The sequence below is a fragment of the Equus asinus genome, chromosome 7 (assembly GCF_041296235.1).
Source record: "Equus asinus isolate D_3611 breed Donkey chromosome 7, EquAss-T2T_v2, whole genome shotgun sequence".
In the NCBI taxonomy this organism is placed as follows: Eukaryota; Metazoa; Chordata; class Mammalia; order Perissodactyla; family Equidae; genus Equus; species Equus asinus.
The window spans coordinates 94858759-94872559 of NC_091796.1; the positions used below are offsets into that span (position 1 = coordinate 94858759).

At 42.9% G+C, this 13801-nt stretch overlaps 1 protein-coding gene and 1 pseudogene across 3 annotated transcripts in view; one reads left to right on the top strand and one right to left on the bottom strand.

Moving 5' to 3' along the window:
* Positions 1–13801, bottom strand: part of KCNK10 (potassium two pore domain channel subfamily K member 10) — a 135469-nt gene that overhangs the window by 84417 nt on the left and 37251 nt on the right. The gene's annotated exons all lie outside the window — the stretch shown is intronic.
* On the top strand, positions 2975–3338 carry LOC106834298 (ragulator complex protein LAMTOR2 pseudogene; annotated as a pseudogene).

Below are 13801 nucleotides of genomic sequence, written 5' to 3' on the forward strand. Positions count from 1 at the left end.
GAAACAGGTTTCTACAAAACCCCCTACAAAATGGCTTTGCCTTTCAGTATCGCCCTCTGGATAATTTCCTGTAAAGTGGCTCCTCTAATGCAGTATCAGTGCTGCTGACATCAGCAACAATTCCGTGATTTACTGCCAGTGCAGCCATCGGGCGGGGAACGCGCACGCGAGAGGAAGAGAAACCTGACAAGGAAAAGGATACCCACATTCTTCCTCACCAGGCTGGGGAGACAGCAACGCAGAAAACGTACAAACCCATTTCTCTGAAGACTGAGAAGTGTTTTGAAATATTAATAGCTCTAATGAGTGACGTCTTCAAGGAATCAAGAGACTTACTAAAAAATTGGAGAGGTGGATCTAAAAAAGTGGAGAAGGGAAGCTTCAATAAACCAGCTCAGTGTGTTCCCAGCAACACCTGGGTCTGGGGGAGAAGATGTGGTCTGATGGAGGCAAGAGTCAGGGCTGGACCAGCCTCCAGCGGACTTTTCCACACCAGAGAGATGCTGAACATAGGCTGGACTTCTTAACTAGACCAACACCTCACTCCACCCCCAAAATATCTACAGTCCTTTCTCACTAGTAATTCCTCCTGCGGGAGCATAAATTCCTCCAGATTCCCCTTGAACACGGACCCCTTGGTCTCTGAATCATCCAGAGTCCCAACCCCAGTGCAGAGCATACAGTGGGAGCTCCATTAATGTTCAGAGAATGGATTCAACAAATGTTTGTCAAGTGCCTGTTGTGCTTCTGGCAGGAGGGGGCACAAAGGTGATGCAGCAGAACCCTGCTATCCAGGAGCTAACAGAGGTAAAAGGATGGATGAATGGTGGGGTGGGGGATGAATTACTCCCATGTGATTCAGAAAGGCCCAGCACTCACGGATCTAACGAAAGCATCCAAAAATCTCAGACAGCAAACAGATCCTCACATGATCCCACGGAAATCTGCCAAGCCGCCATGCTGGTCTTTGAGCTGCTCCTCAAGAAGCAGGTCATAAAGCAAGGGTGTACAGAAGTTCACCCTGGTGTCATTTTCAAGGGATAAGTCCCTCTTCCACACTACCACCTTCTTATAGCCCTTCCGACCCAAATCTGTTACCCTGGCAAACTCTCTGTGTGATGGGTTAGTCTCAATTAAGCAACCACCATAAACATATTACCTTTCAAGGAGCTGCCCAGTTATCAGAACCATGGGACATTATTTGAAAACCTACAGCCAAAACACAAACTAGATATTGAATATTGGCACATAGTAGGGCTCAATAAATGAGCGCGAAATGAAAGTACTGCTTTCAGCTTGCTATGTAAACGAATTTTGACTGTGGATGCAAGCAAGATCCTTGTAAATAGCAGAGCTCGGGGAAAAAAACACAAGAGAAAAAACATTTTCCGAGATAGTTAATCTAACCTTTGGGTTCTCGGGTTTTAACCAAGGAACAGAAGGTACATAGAAAATCCAAGCTGATACTTAATTCGTCATACACTTTGGGTTGAATCTCTACTTAATTGCTTTGAAACTGGCTCTGAAGAGGTAATTTGAAATACAGTCTTGTGGTTATGTCTCCTCTACTGCATAGGAAGGAGGAGAAGGAAGGCGTAGAAATTGGTATGACCAATTAAAATAGCAAATGACTCAGCCTGGCTGTCTTGGAATTTGTGGGCAATTCCAAGAGTTCCATGCTGTTTAAAGATTTTTAATGGCCTCTCAGAAGCCAGCTGCGTTGAAGCTGCTCTAACTGAGAGGTGCCCAACTCAGCAAAGCCATTGGCTCCACAGCCACCGGGCTGAGTAGGTATGACCTGGAGTAAGATTTTGTTTCCTCAAGCACAGCCAAAAGTGCCACACCACTTAATTCATGGAGAACTTCCATGTGAGGTCCATTACATGGCATTCTCTAAGTAGTGTCACAAGAAGTTTCTTTCCATTCAAGTCTCAGTGTCAGCTAATTGTCCCCACGGCATACAATCAGCTTCTCTCAAACCAGCACTTGACAAGTGCCAGCTCTGTGCTCAGCTCTCTGAGGGAATTTAATGGAAGCGCCAACTATCACCAGAAAGAACACCCCTCCGGGTTGGCTCTCCTTATTGGCCTTGGTGGCTCAACCCGGAAGCAGACCATGTGGTAGCTTCTACACGACAGTCTAGTTAGGGTAGGGTTGTGAGATTCGTGTGTGTACTAAAATTCAGGTAATATAAAATTCACCATTTTAAAGTGTACAACTCAATGCGTGCTACCAGATTCAGCAAATGAAAATACAGGACACCCAGTTAAATGTGAATTTCAGATTAAAAAAAAATCAAAAAAAAAAAATTTAGGGTATGCATGTCCTATGTAATATTTAGGACATACTTAAATAAATTTTTTTTCTGAAATTCAAATTTAACAGGGTGTCTTGCATTTTGTCTGGCAACTCTAAGTCTGGGGGACAGAAGGAGCACAAACATCAACTACCCAACACAACCAGCCAAAAATGTAGGTAAGCACTACACTGGGTGTCACCAGTCATAAAACTGTATAAGAATGACAGGTTTCCACCTCTGGCACCCACCAAAACTGCAGGCTCTGCCCTGCCTCCACGTTGCCAAATGCAGGGGACACCATCGCGACCACATTTGCCTTGGCCACTCAGCAGCACTCCACACAGGAAGCCTGGCTCCTTCTTAAAATGCTCTCACTTTTGGCCTCTGTGACAACAAACTCTCAAGATGTTCCTCCACGCTCTCTGGATGGGCCTTTCTAAATCCAATCTGCAGATTCCTCTTCCTGAAAATTCCTCAATATGGGGCTTTCCTAGGGCTCACTCCAGGGCCCCTTTTTCTCTGTATTGTCTCCCTGAGTAATCTCTCCCAGGGCCGTGGTTTTAAATGTTACCCACTTGCTAAGGACTCCCAGATTTTATGCACAGGGAGCAGCAGGCAGAGGCCAGCAGGAGGCAACTCTGGGATCTGGACGCCAAAGCCACAGGAGGCGCAGGCATGCTGTGTCCCAAGGCTCTGACCCAGGAGCTGAAGGTGTCCAGAGGCCCCTGCTGCTCCCTGACTAATGAGGGAACTCTGCTGCCCTGACCAGGTAACAGGATATAGATGCCCCGGTCACCACGGCCATCACCAGTAACATCTGGGCCACCTAGAACCAGAACAGGAACCAAGCGTTGAATGAAGACAATCTCAAATTCATCCTCACGGACTGCACGAAGGGCAGTGCAGCCATCACCTGGGTGGCCAGCCTTCTGCTGTGTATGTGTGCCAAGGAGACGTGGGCTTCCGAATCTTCAAGGCCAAGGCCCAGGCCTTGGAGCAGTGGCTGGAGGAGCCTCTCGCCCAAGTAGTAGCATTGTAACGAGCACTGATGGAAGCTGGGGTCAGAAAAGAGAGATGACCATTTGGAGGAGCAGGACCCCCTGGGAAAACCTTCCTGGGCTGTATGGGTGGATGGGACTTTGTTTTCCAAAGAACAGAAACGTCCTCTGACCTCCAGTTTCATGTACGTAACAATATGCATTCATATATGCAATTACCAACTGTTCAGTTTCCTTGGGATATCTCAATGGTGTCTCAAATGGAGCACGTCCAAATTCTACTTGATTGCCCACCCAGCCGAAAAAGAAGCCTCCTCTCCAAGATGGTATTAACATCTACCCAGGTTCCTCAAGCCAAAAAGGCCAGGTCCTGAGAGGCAGCCTCACTTTGGTCTCGTCCTGCATCCCCAATAATCTGTCATTTCTTTGTGTGTGTGTGTGTGTGTGTGTGTGTGTGTGTAAGAGGAAGATTGGCCCTGAGCTAACATCTGTTGCCAATATTCCTCTTTTTTTTCTCCCCAAAGCCCCAGTACATAGTTGTATATCCTAATGTAAGTCCTTCTAGTTCTTCTGTGTGGAATGCCACCACAGCATGGCTTGATGAGCAGTGTGTAGGTCCATGCCCAGGATCCAAACTGGTGAATCTTGGGCCACTGAATTGGAGCACATAAACTTAACCACTATGCCACTGGCCCAGCCCCAAGTTCTGTCATGTCTACCTCCAAAATACACCTAGAAATGACTCTCTGCCCTCCTTATCCCTATCCCCACCATTGGGGCAGGCTACCATCTCCTGGACTTAAGCTGTAGCCTCTTCACAGGTCTCCCAACTCCCACACCCCGCATCCATTCTCCACACAGAAGTCAGGAAAATATTTTCAAAACATAAATCATATCACATCCCTCCCTCTCAAAACTCAGTGCCTCCCCCCATGGCATCTAGAATAAAATGCAGATCCCTTGCTATGGCTCCCAAGGCCTGACTACAGAGTTCCTGCCCACTTCTCTAATTCCATCTCACCACCCTCCCCCACCCCTGTATCTGAGCCATCAGTCAGTTCTCAAGGGGTCTTTCTTCTGTGGGGAAGGCCCTTCCCCTATTCCTCCCATGGCTGGCTCCCGCCTGTCCTCTGGGTCTCAGTGTAAATGTTACCACCTTAGATACCCATTAGAAAGGGAGAAGTAAAACTCTTGCTGTTTGTGGACGACGTGATTCTTTATATAGAAAATCCTAAAGAATCCACTGGAAACCGACTAGAAATAATCAAAAACTACAGCAAAGTTGCAGGGTACAAAACCAACTTACAAAAATCAGTTGCATTTCTATACACTAATAACGAACTAGCAGAAAGAGAAATCAAGAATACAGACCTATTTACAATCACAACAAAAAGAATAAAATATCTAGGAATAAATTTAACCAAAAAGGTAGAAGACTTATCCCCTGAAAACTGTAACACATTATTGAAACAAATGGAAAAAGATAAGAAGAAATGGAAAGATATTCCATGCTCATGGATTGGAAGAATAAACATAGTTAAAATGTCCTTATTACCTAAAGCAATCTGCAGATTCAATGCAATCCAAATCAGAATCCCAACGACATTCTTCACAGAAATAGAACAAAGAATCCTAAAATTTATATGTAACAACCAACGACCCCGAAGAGCCAAAGCTATCCCGAGAAAAAAGAACAAAGCTGGAGGCATCACAATCCCTGACCTCAAAATATACCACAAAGCTATAGTAATCAAAACAGCATGGTACTGATACAGAAACAGACACACGCATCAATGGAACAGGATTAAAAGCCCGGAAACAAAACCACACATCTATGGACAGCTAATCTTCAACAAAGGAGCCATACAACGGAAAAAGAAAAGTTTCTTCGATAATTGGTGTTGGGAAAACTGGACAGCCACAAGCAAAAGAATGAAAGTAGACCATTATCTTACACCATGCACAAAAATTAACTCAAAATGGATTAAAGACTTGAAGGTAAGACTTGAAAGCATAAAACTCCTAGAAAAAAATATAGGCAGTACACGGTTTGACATCAAGAAGTCTTAGAAGCATCTTTTCAAATACTGTGTCTACTCAGACATTGGAAATAAAAGAAAAAATAAACAAACAGGACTACATCAGACTAAAAAGCTTCTGCACGGCAAAGGAAACCAGGAACAAAACAAAAAGACAACCCATCAACTGGGAGAAAATATTTGCAAATCGTATATCTGACAAGGGGTTAATTTCCAAAATATATAGAACTCATACAACTCAACAACAAAAAAACAAACAGTTCGATCAAAAAGTAGGCAGAGGATATGAACAGACATTTTTCCAAAGAAAATACACACATGGCCAACAGACACATGAAATGATGTTCAACATCACTAATTATTAGGAAAATGCAAATCAAAACTACAATGAGATACTGCCTTACACCTCTCAGAATGGCTATAATTAACAAGACAAACAGTAATAAATGTTGGAAAGGATGTGGAGAAAGGGAACCCTCATACGCTGCTGGTGATCATGTGAACTGGTGCAGCCATTATGGAAAACTGTATGGAGATTTCTCAAAAAATTAAAAATAGAAATACCATACAACCCAGCTATCCCACCACTGGGTATTTATCGAAAGAACTTGAAATCAACAATTCAAAGAGATTTACACACCCCTATGTCCGTTATAGCATTATTCACAATAGCCAAGATGTGGAAGCAACCCAAGAGCCCTTCAACTGATGATTGGATAAAGAAGATGTGGTATATATGTACAATGGAATACTACTCAGCCATAAAAAAGACAAAATCGTCCCATTTGCAACAACATGGATGGAACTTGAGGGTATGGTGTTAAGCGAAATAAGCCAGACAGAGAAAGACAAACACCACATGATTTCACTCGTATGTGGAAGATAAACTAACACATGGATAAAGAGAATAGATTAGTGGGTACCAGAAGGGAGAGGGTTTGGGGGTGGAGGAAAAGGATAAAGGGGCACATATGTATGGTGATGGAGAAAAACTAGACTACTGGTGGTGAGCACAAAGCGGTCTATACAGAAACTGATAAATAATAATGTGCACCTGAAATTATATAATGTTATAAACCATTATGACCTCAATAAAATAATTGAAATAAACAAATAAATGTTACCACCTTAGACAGGGCTTTGCTGACCACCGTAAATAGGCCCTGCCCATTTTTCTCTACCTTAGCAGGTATGATGGTGGTAGTTACCTTATTTGCTGGGTTACTGTTCATAAGCCATCTTCCCCAGCACCTACCCCACTAGACTGTCAACTCCTTGAGGGCAGAGACCTTCATTTGGTTTGCTCTTATCCACCCAGTGCCTAGCGCGGCACCCAGCACACAGTAGGCTTTCAATAAATACTTTGAATGAATAGATGAAACCAAAGAAGAAGTTTATTGTCTAATAATTACAATATTACACACAAAACAATAACAATTTTTTACCTAAAAGGAATCCTGTATATCAGCTAGTCATCTCACTTCCTCAACTAGAGGGTGTAAGTAAGTTGCCCAAGGCAAGTCCTGAGACCAGGATACAAGCCCAACGTCCATCGAACTCTCAAGTTTACACTCCACTCATCAAGACAGCATGTTCTGTTACAAGGAATTCTCTGAAAGAACCGCTCAAACCACGATTCTGTATTAATTTGAAATTTTGACTTGAGTTTCTCAATTTGGTACTAATAAATCCTTCCATAGTCCCAAATCTCAATCCTTGGCATTCAGGACTGTAGAGTCACATGCAGCATAATGACGTTTTGATCAACGACAGACCACACATACGATGGTGGTTCCATGAGGTTAGTACCACATAGCCTAGGTGTGTAGTTGGTTATACCATCTAGGTTTGTGTAAGTGCACTCTATGATGTTCGCCCAATGATGAAATTGCCTGATAATGCATTTCTCAGAAGGTATCGCCGTTGTTAAGCAACTCATGCCTGTATTTAGGCCAGTGGGAACAGAGAGCAAAACCCAAGGCATGGAAGACACCTGCTTTTCGTGCACATCCCAGAACAAATCAGCAAGCAGCCACCATTTAGTCACCAACACAAAGGTGAACTACGTCTCTCCCCAGGATTCTCCACTTAAGCACAATTGTACACTCTCATATCAACTCCTTTTTTATTCCCAGGCACTCACCAAAGATTCCAGAAGAAACGCCCTAAACTAAGAGCATTGAAGGTACCGAAAGACTCCACCTTAGAAATGACAGCTTGTAATACCTCTGTGTTCTTACTACCTTGAAGTCTGGCATCAAGCCCTCCCATGATTAACAATCAACTGGGTCTGGATTCCATGACCTTGTGACAGGACTGCCACATTCTACAACTCCAGGAGACACCATTCATAGTTGTAAAACACAGTACACAACCTGCACAGCTGTACGTGGCACCCCCACCTCTTAAGGCCTGGTTCAACTCTGTCAAGCTTGTGATCTCCCTACAATTCGGACATGAGCTGGAAATGTTCTTGTGCCAAAAAATGCACATTCCCTTTTATCATAAGTGAACAATTGCTGGATGTGTCTATCAAACTCTGCAGTCTGCTAAAGAAGAGAGTGATTATCACACTTTAAAGTTACTTTTTTTAACACACTTTCCATCAAGGAAACTCCATATGAAAAAGTAAACTGCAAACAAAGATCACAATATGATCACTCTTTTGGCGACATATTTGCCTACTAAATCAGAAGGCTAACCTAACAGACATAAGATCTAAATGAAACTGAACTTTAAGAAAATGGAATAAACTGTTTCTCCCTTTTCTATGACTTTTAGTTTTATGGATTTGTGCTTACACGGGCACTTTAAAGGTTATTTTCTACAGCAGATGGTAACGCAGACTTTGCCAACAGAAAAGTCTTAAGCTAGTGACTGAGATCTTGAGTCTGAAGTTAGAATAATGACAGTGATTCTGCTCACAGACCAAATCTTTAAACTAAAAACATCAAGAGCGGTAAGGAACAGATCAGAGGTGTTCAAACTTTTAGAACAAAACCCCTCCATTTAAAGAAAGGAGTTTCCATTTAAAGAAAGGGTTTTGTTCTACAAGTTTGAATTTAGTGGAAATTCAATTGAAAAGAATAAAATTGAAACTTTAGGTGGAAATTACAGACATAGATACGGATACAAAATTTCATTTGTAGGAAGGCATCAGTCAGGAAAACCTAAGAGACAGAAGATCTAAATTAAACTGAACTCTCTTTCAAATGGAAAAGTTTTGTGCTAAAAGTTTAAATTTTAAGTGGAAATTCAATTGAATAAAACTCAAACTTTAAGTGGAAATTATAGATGTAAAACTCCATTTGAAGGAAGGATTTTGTTGTAAAAGTGTGAACATCTCTGATCTGTTCCACTCTGTTCCTGGATACTGTATGTTATATATTACAAACATAATATATTAAATATGAAATATATATTAATGTATTATCTTATTACATACTGCATTATGTTATCTATAATATAATGCAATGCAATAATATAATATAACATAACAATATAATAATAAAATATATCTCAAAGCAGGCGACGTGGTTGGAATTTAGAGCAGAGGCCCAGAGTCGTATGAGCTTTGCCTTCTTGGGCCCCAGAAGACTCATGCAACACAGCTGAAAACCACAAAGGAAAGAAGACCAAAGAGAATATCCAGAACTTTGCACTAACCAGTCCTGTCAACTTCAGCATGCACTGTGGGAGCAGAAGACCTGGGTACAAATGCCAGCCTGTGTCACTTAACCTCTCTGCCACTCTCTCCCTCATCTATAAAATGGGTACAGTAGAGTAATCTGCCTCACCAGATTATACTGCAAATTAAATGGTATCATACTCATAGGGTGCCTAGTATATTGAATGGCTGTAGTAAATATTTAATAATCACTAGCTGTAGTAATAATCAATTAATAGATAAGGTCTATAGAATGGGAAATGTGTTTCTGAACATTGAATGCAATGCTAACTGAATACATTTGCATTGAACTATTTTGTGTCTTGCACTGACTATCATTAGGGATTCTCACTGGCCTTCTTCCTCTCCAGAGACTAATCGAAAGCCAACTGTATTCGTCTTCACCTTTGAGCTTGTTGGCTTCTCACAGTATCTCGATTGACCCCCACAGCAATTAGCACAGCGTCTTGCACAGAGGCAGTATACCATCAGTGTTTCTTAAATGGATGAGAGTTTACCAGTTCTGAGGCATCAACCTTTGAATTCCAACACAACTTAGGTCAAGAGCAGTCAAAGCCTTTAATAAATAAGAGACCCTGACTTCAGAGCATGTCCAAAATTTAGAAGTATATTGGATCCTTTAAGCCAATTAGCCTCATAATTGGCCTCCTGGCTAAGCCTCAAGGCAGATTGCATTTTTCCAAAACTGGCCACAACATCTCCCATCCCACATGCTCTACGCACTAAGTGACTTTGCTGTTCCTCCCATGAGAAGATGGAATCTACACTCCCTCTCCTTGAATCTGGGCAGGCTTGTGACTAAGGTAGAAGTGACACTATGTGACCTCTAAAGCTGCCATAAAAGACCACACCACTCCTTCCTGTTTCTCTTGGGATGCTTTCTGTTGGAACCCAGCTACCACGCTGTAAAGAAGCCCAAACTAAGCCATACGGAGAGACCACATGGAGTGGTCCTGTGTAGGTGTTCCAGCCAACAGCCAAGCTAAGATCCCAGCTGAGAGTCAGCATCAGCTGCCAGTCACGTGAGCAAAGATGCCTCCAGTTGATTCCAGCCCACCTGCCCTCACCTCACCATCAACACTCGTAGCCTGCAAGTCTTCCCAGGTGAGGCCCCAGACATGGCGGAGCAGAGACAAGCCACTCCTGCTGAATCCTGCCTCTTCCCCTGAACCACAGAATCTGTGAGTACAATAAAATGCTTGTTTTATGCCAGTAAATTGGGGTGGTTTGTTATACAGCCATAGGAACAAAAACAGATTTTAATCTATATTATAGTAGAGGAGTTGCTCATAAAATTGAATCACGGCAAAAACCAGGAACGGAACTCAAGCATCCTATATGTTGACTATTAAACAAGTTGAAACAAGATTCTAAAATAATCTCTTATTATAACACACCTTATATTTCCATCTGTTGAACTGCACCATTCAGAGTAAAGATAACAGTAACATTAAAGTCACTATCACTTACTGAGTGCTTTTTATGTACCAAGCACCACTCCAGGTACTTTACACCTATTAACTGATTTAAATATCAAAATAACTCTATGGATTGGGTACTAGTATCACCCCATTTTACAGATGAGCAAACAAAGTACAGAAGGACTAAACTAACCTGCCCAAGAATACACCACCAGTAAGAGTCAGGGCTGAGATTTGAATCTAACAATCTGGTTCCAGAGTGGGCGATCTGAGGCCACACACGCTGGATGCTTCTCAAGTCTTACACCCTGTGAAAAATAACCTATGTGAAGCAGCTGGCACAGTGCTTGGCACGTGGTCAGCACTCAATGAATATTGCCTCCTTGCTACCCCAACATTAACATAATTTAGATCGCCACATTTTCTAAAGCAAAAATGACGCCCTTCTAAGGCCAAATGTACACCTCTCACATTTCGTTTCACTCCTACTTCATCTGTCTGATGACTTCTACATTTTCATTCCCAGCCCTGACCTTTTTCCAGAACTTGTGGATTTAACTGTCTACTCAATATCTCCACTTAAATGTCCAAGTAGCCTCTCGAATTTAACATGAATGTGATTTAAAGAGACATCTTGTTTTCACTCATATACCTACCACAAACCTGCCTCTTCCCCAGACTTCCCCATCTCAGTGGCACTGCCTTTCATCCAGGAATTCAGTCAAAAGCCCAGAGTCCATCATGGTTCCACTCTGCCCTGGCTACGTCAGCCAGTCCAGCCGCCAATCTGGACAACTCCACCACATACATCCTGATTTCCCCCACATCTTCCCACCACCCCAATCCAAGCTGCGCAACAGTCATAACCAGCCAGCCTCTGCCACTCCTGGCCCTGCCCCGCCCACTCACCACACAGCAACCAGGGTGACTTCTTTCTAGAATGTAAATTCAACCCCACCACATCTTCCTCCAGAGGATTCCCATTACACTCTAAAGAGCATCCAGACTCCCTCCCTTTTGGCCACATTTTGTTCTCTATGTTTTGGCCACTGCCTATCTCTCCAATTTCATCTCCCACCTCCACACCCTCCAGGCCCACTGGTCTCCTAGTTTTTCCAAGTTAGCTCCTACCTCTGAGACCTCACATTTTCAGTTCCCTCTGGCTGGAACATTCTCACCTGGATTCTTGGAGGCAGCTGCTTCTCAAAGCGCAGGGCTCCGCTCAATGCTACCTCCTCAGAGAGGCCTTCCTGCCTCACCACCCCATTGCAGAAACGCCAGTCACTCACTAGCCCATCGCCTGACTTTATTCTCTTCACAGCTGAAGCTGCATTCTGTACTTATTTGCTTGTTTATTGTGTGCCTCCCCATTGGAATCTAAACTTTCCATCGAGAGTATAAGATTTGGTGTGTTTTGTTCCTGGCTGCATCCCAGCACCTAGGTTAGTGTCTGCCACATCACAGATGCTCAGCAACTATCTGTTGGATAAAATGAATGAATCCCTATACTGGACTATAAATCCCTGGCAGTCAAGGACCAGTCATTATTCATCTTTATATCCCAAGTTCTGAGCCCAATGTCCATCCCAGACAGTAGGGAGTGAAAGGAAGACAGAGAGGGACGTAGAGAGGGAGAGTGAGAGAGACAAAGGGAAAGTGGAAAAGAGGGAGGAAGGGAAGAAGGAAACACAGCCATGATATGCCCCTGAATGCTACTGATTTGACTTTTTATAGATGTAAAGTCTTAAAAATATCTGAAAATTATATCCCACATGGTATGCATTTAATCAGTCATCATTAGTGAAAAGTAATGACTCAAAATCAAGACTGTCTTGAAAGGTCAGAATGTATGGACACCCTAACTATATCTGCCATAATTTGACAAGCATTTTCTATTAGCCAATCTGTGAACACGTCTAAAATGTAATGTCTCCTCAGCTCAGGGTTGTAGACAGAGGAGTGGAGAGAGGGAAGTTGTCCCAGGAAACAAGAAGGTAGAAATCTAAACCCTACCCCTATACAGCCTGCCTCCCCAGTGAGAAAGAACCCAGGAAGCATACGCATGTGATACTGTCTGAGTTGAGTCTTGGCTCAGAGCAGACGAGGCGTCAGCACTTTCTACTTTCACCTCATCAGCCCCATCCCAGACTCTGGGTAGGCCCTCGCAACCTCCTCCCTCCTCTCCTTGTCCTACCAGCATCTAACATGTTCCTGGTGAGCTGATGCTGGCCATCCTAGTGCCCAGCAGCTGGGTTAGGCATTACAACACCACTCAGTCTGGAATCCAACCTTCATCTCACCTTTGCCCTTCATGTAAAATTTCCAGTTCCACTGAAGGAAATTCTGGCAAAGATCAAGAATAATGTGGCCTTTAGTATTGAAATACTTCCCTTCAGCTTCACCTAAATGTACCTTCTTTTTGCCCTTTAAAATCACCAGGTGGTTTCCATAATAATCACCAAAGAGGAATTGCACTGGGCTTTTCCACTTCTATTCACATGCCACCTCGGGTGGAAGCAGGACCCCATCAGCTCGATGATAAATGATCTTGAGAAGGGTCCAGTTCGGTGGGATGATTAACACAAGCTATTAGATTCTGCTGAAGACAAGGCAACATTTGCCCAATGGTAGGGCCATGAACTTGCAGCTTTGGACCACGGCAGGGATGGGAGAGACGTAGTGTTTGCCTCCCCTGGGAGCTCTACCCACTGGTCCTGAATTACAGCCACTTGTGAGATCTGTTCTACTGAAGCTGGTCAACCTTTATTTACACATGCCGTTAGGAAGAGAGCCAGCAGTATACCTGTCCATCCTTCCAGGGACAGTATGTAGTGCAGTAATTAATTGTATGAGCTTAGAATCAGACAGGCCAGGGCTCTATGTGACTTTCGGAAAAAGTACTTAAGCTATTTAAGCCTCAGTGTTCTTGTCCTTAAAATAGGAATAATATCTTTCCCTTAATGCCATGATGAGACTTCAGCAAGATAATTCACCTAAAGTGCACAGCACAATATCTGGCATATAATAAATACTCAATAAATGTCAACTACTATGATTATTACTAATATCATCATATATCTACTTTCGTAAACACATTGTATCTTATTCATTTTTTATGCCCAGCACTAAGCAGAAGGTCTGGTACATTGCAGATACTTAAGAGATAATTTTTAAAATAATCAGTGTAGTAGGCAGAATAATAGTTCCCTAAAGATGTCTGCATCCTAACCCCTGGAACCTGTGAATAGATTACCTTACATGACAAAGGGACCTTGCAGATGTGGTTAAGGATATTGATACGGGGAGATTATCCTGGATTATCTGGATGGGCCCAACATAATCACAAGGGTTCTTAT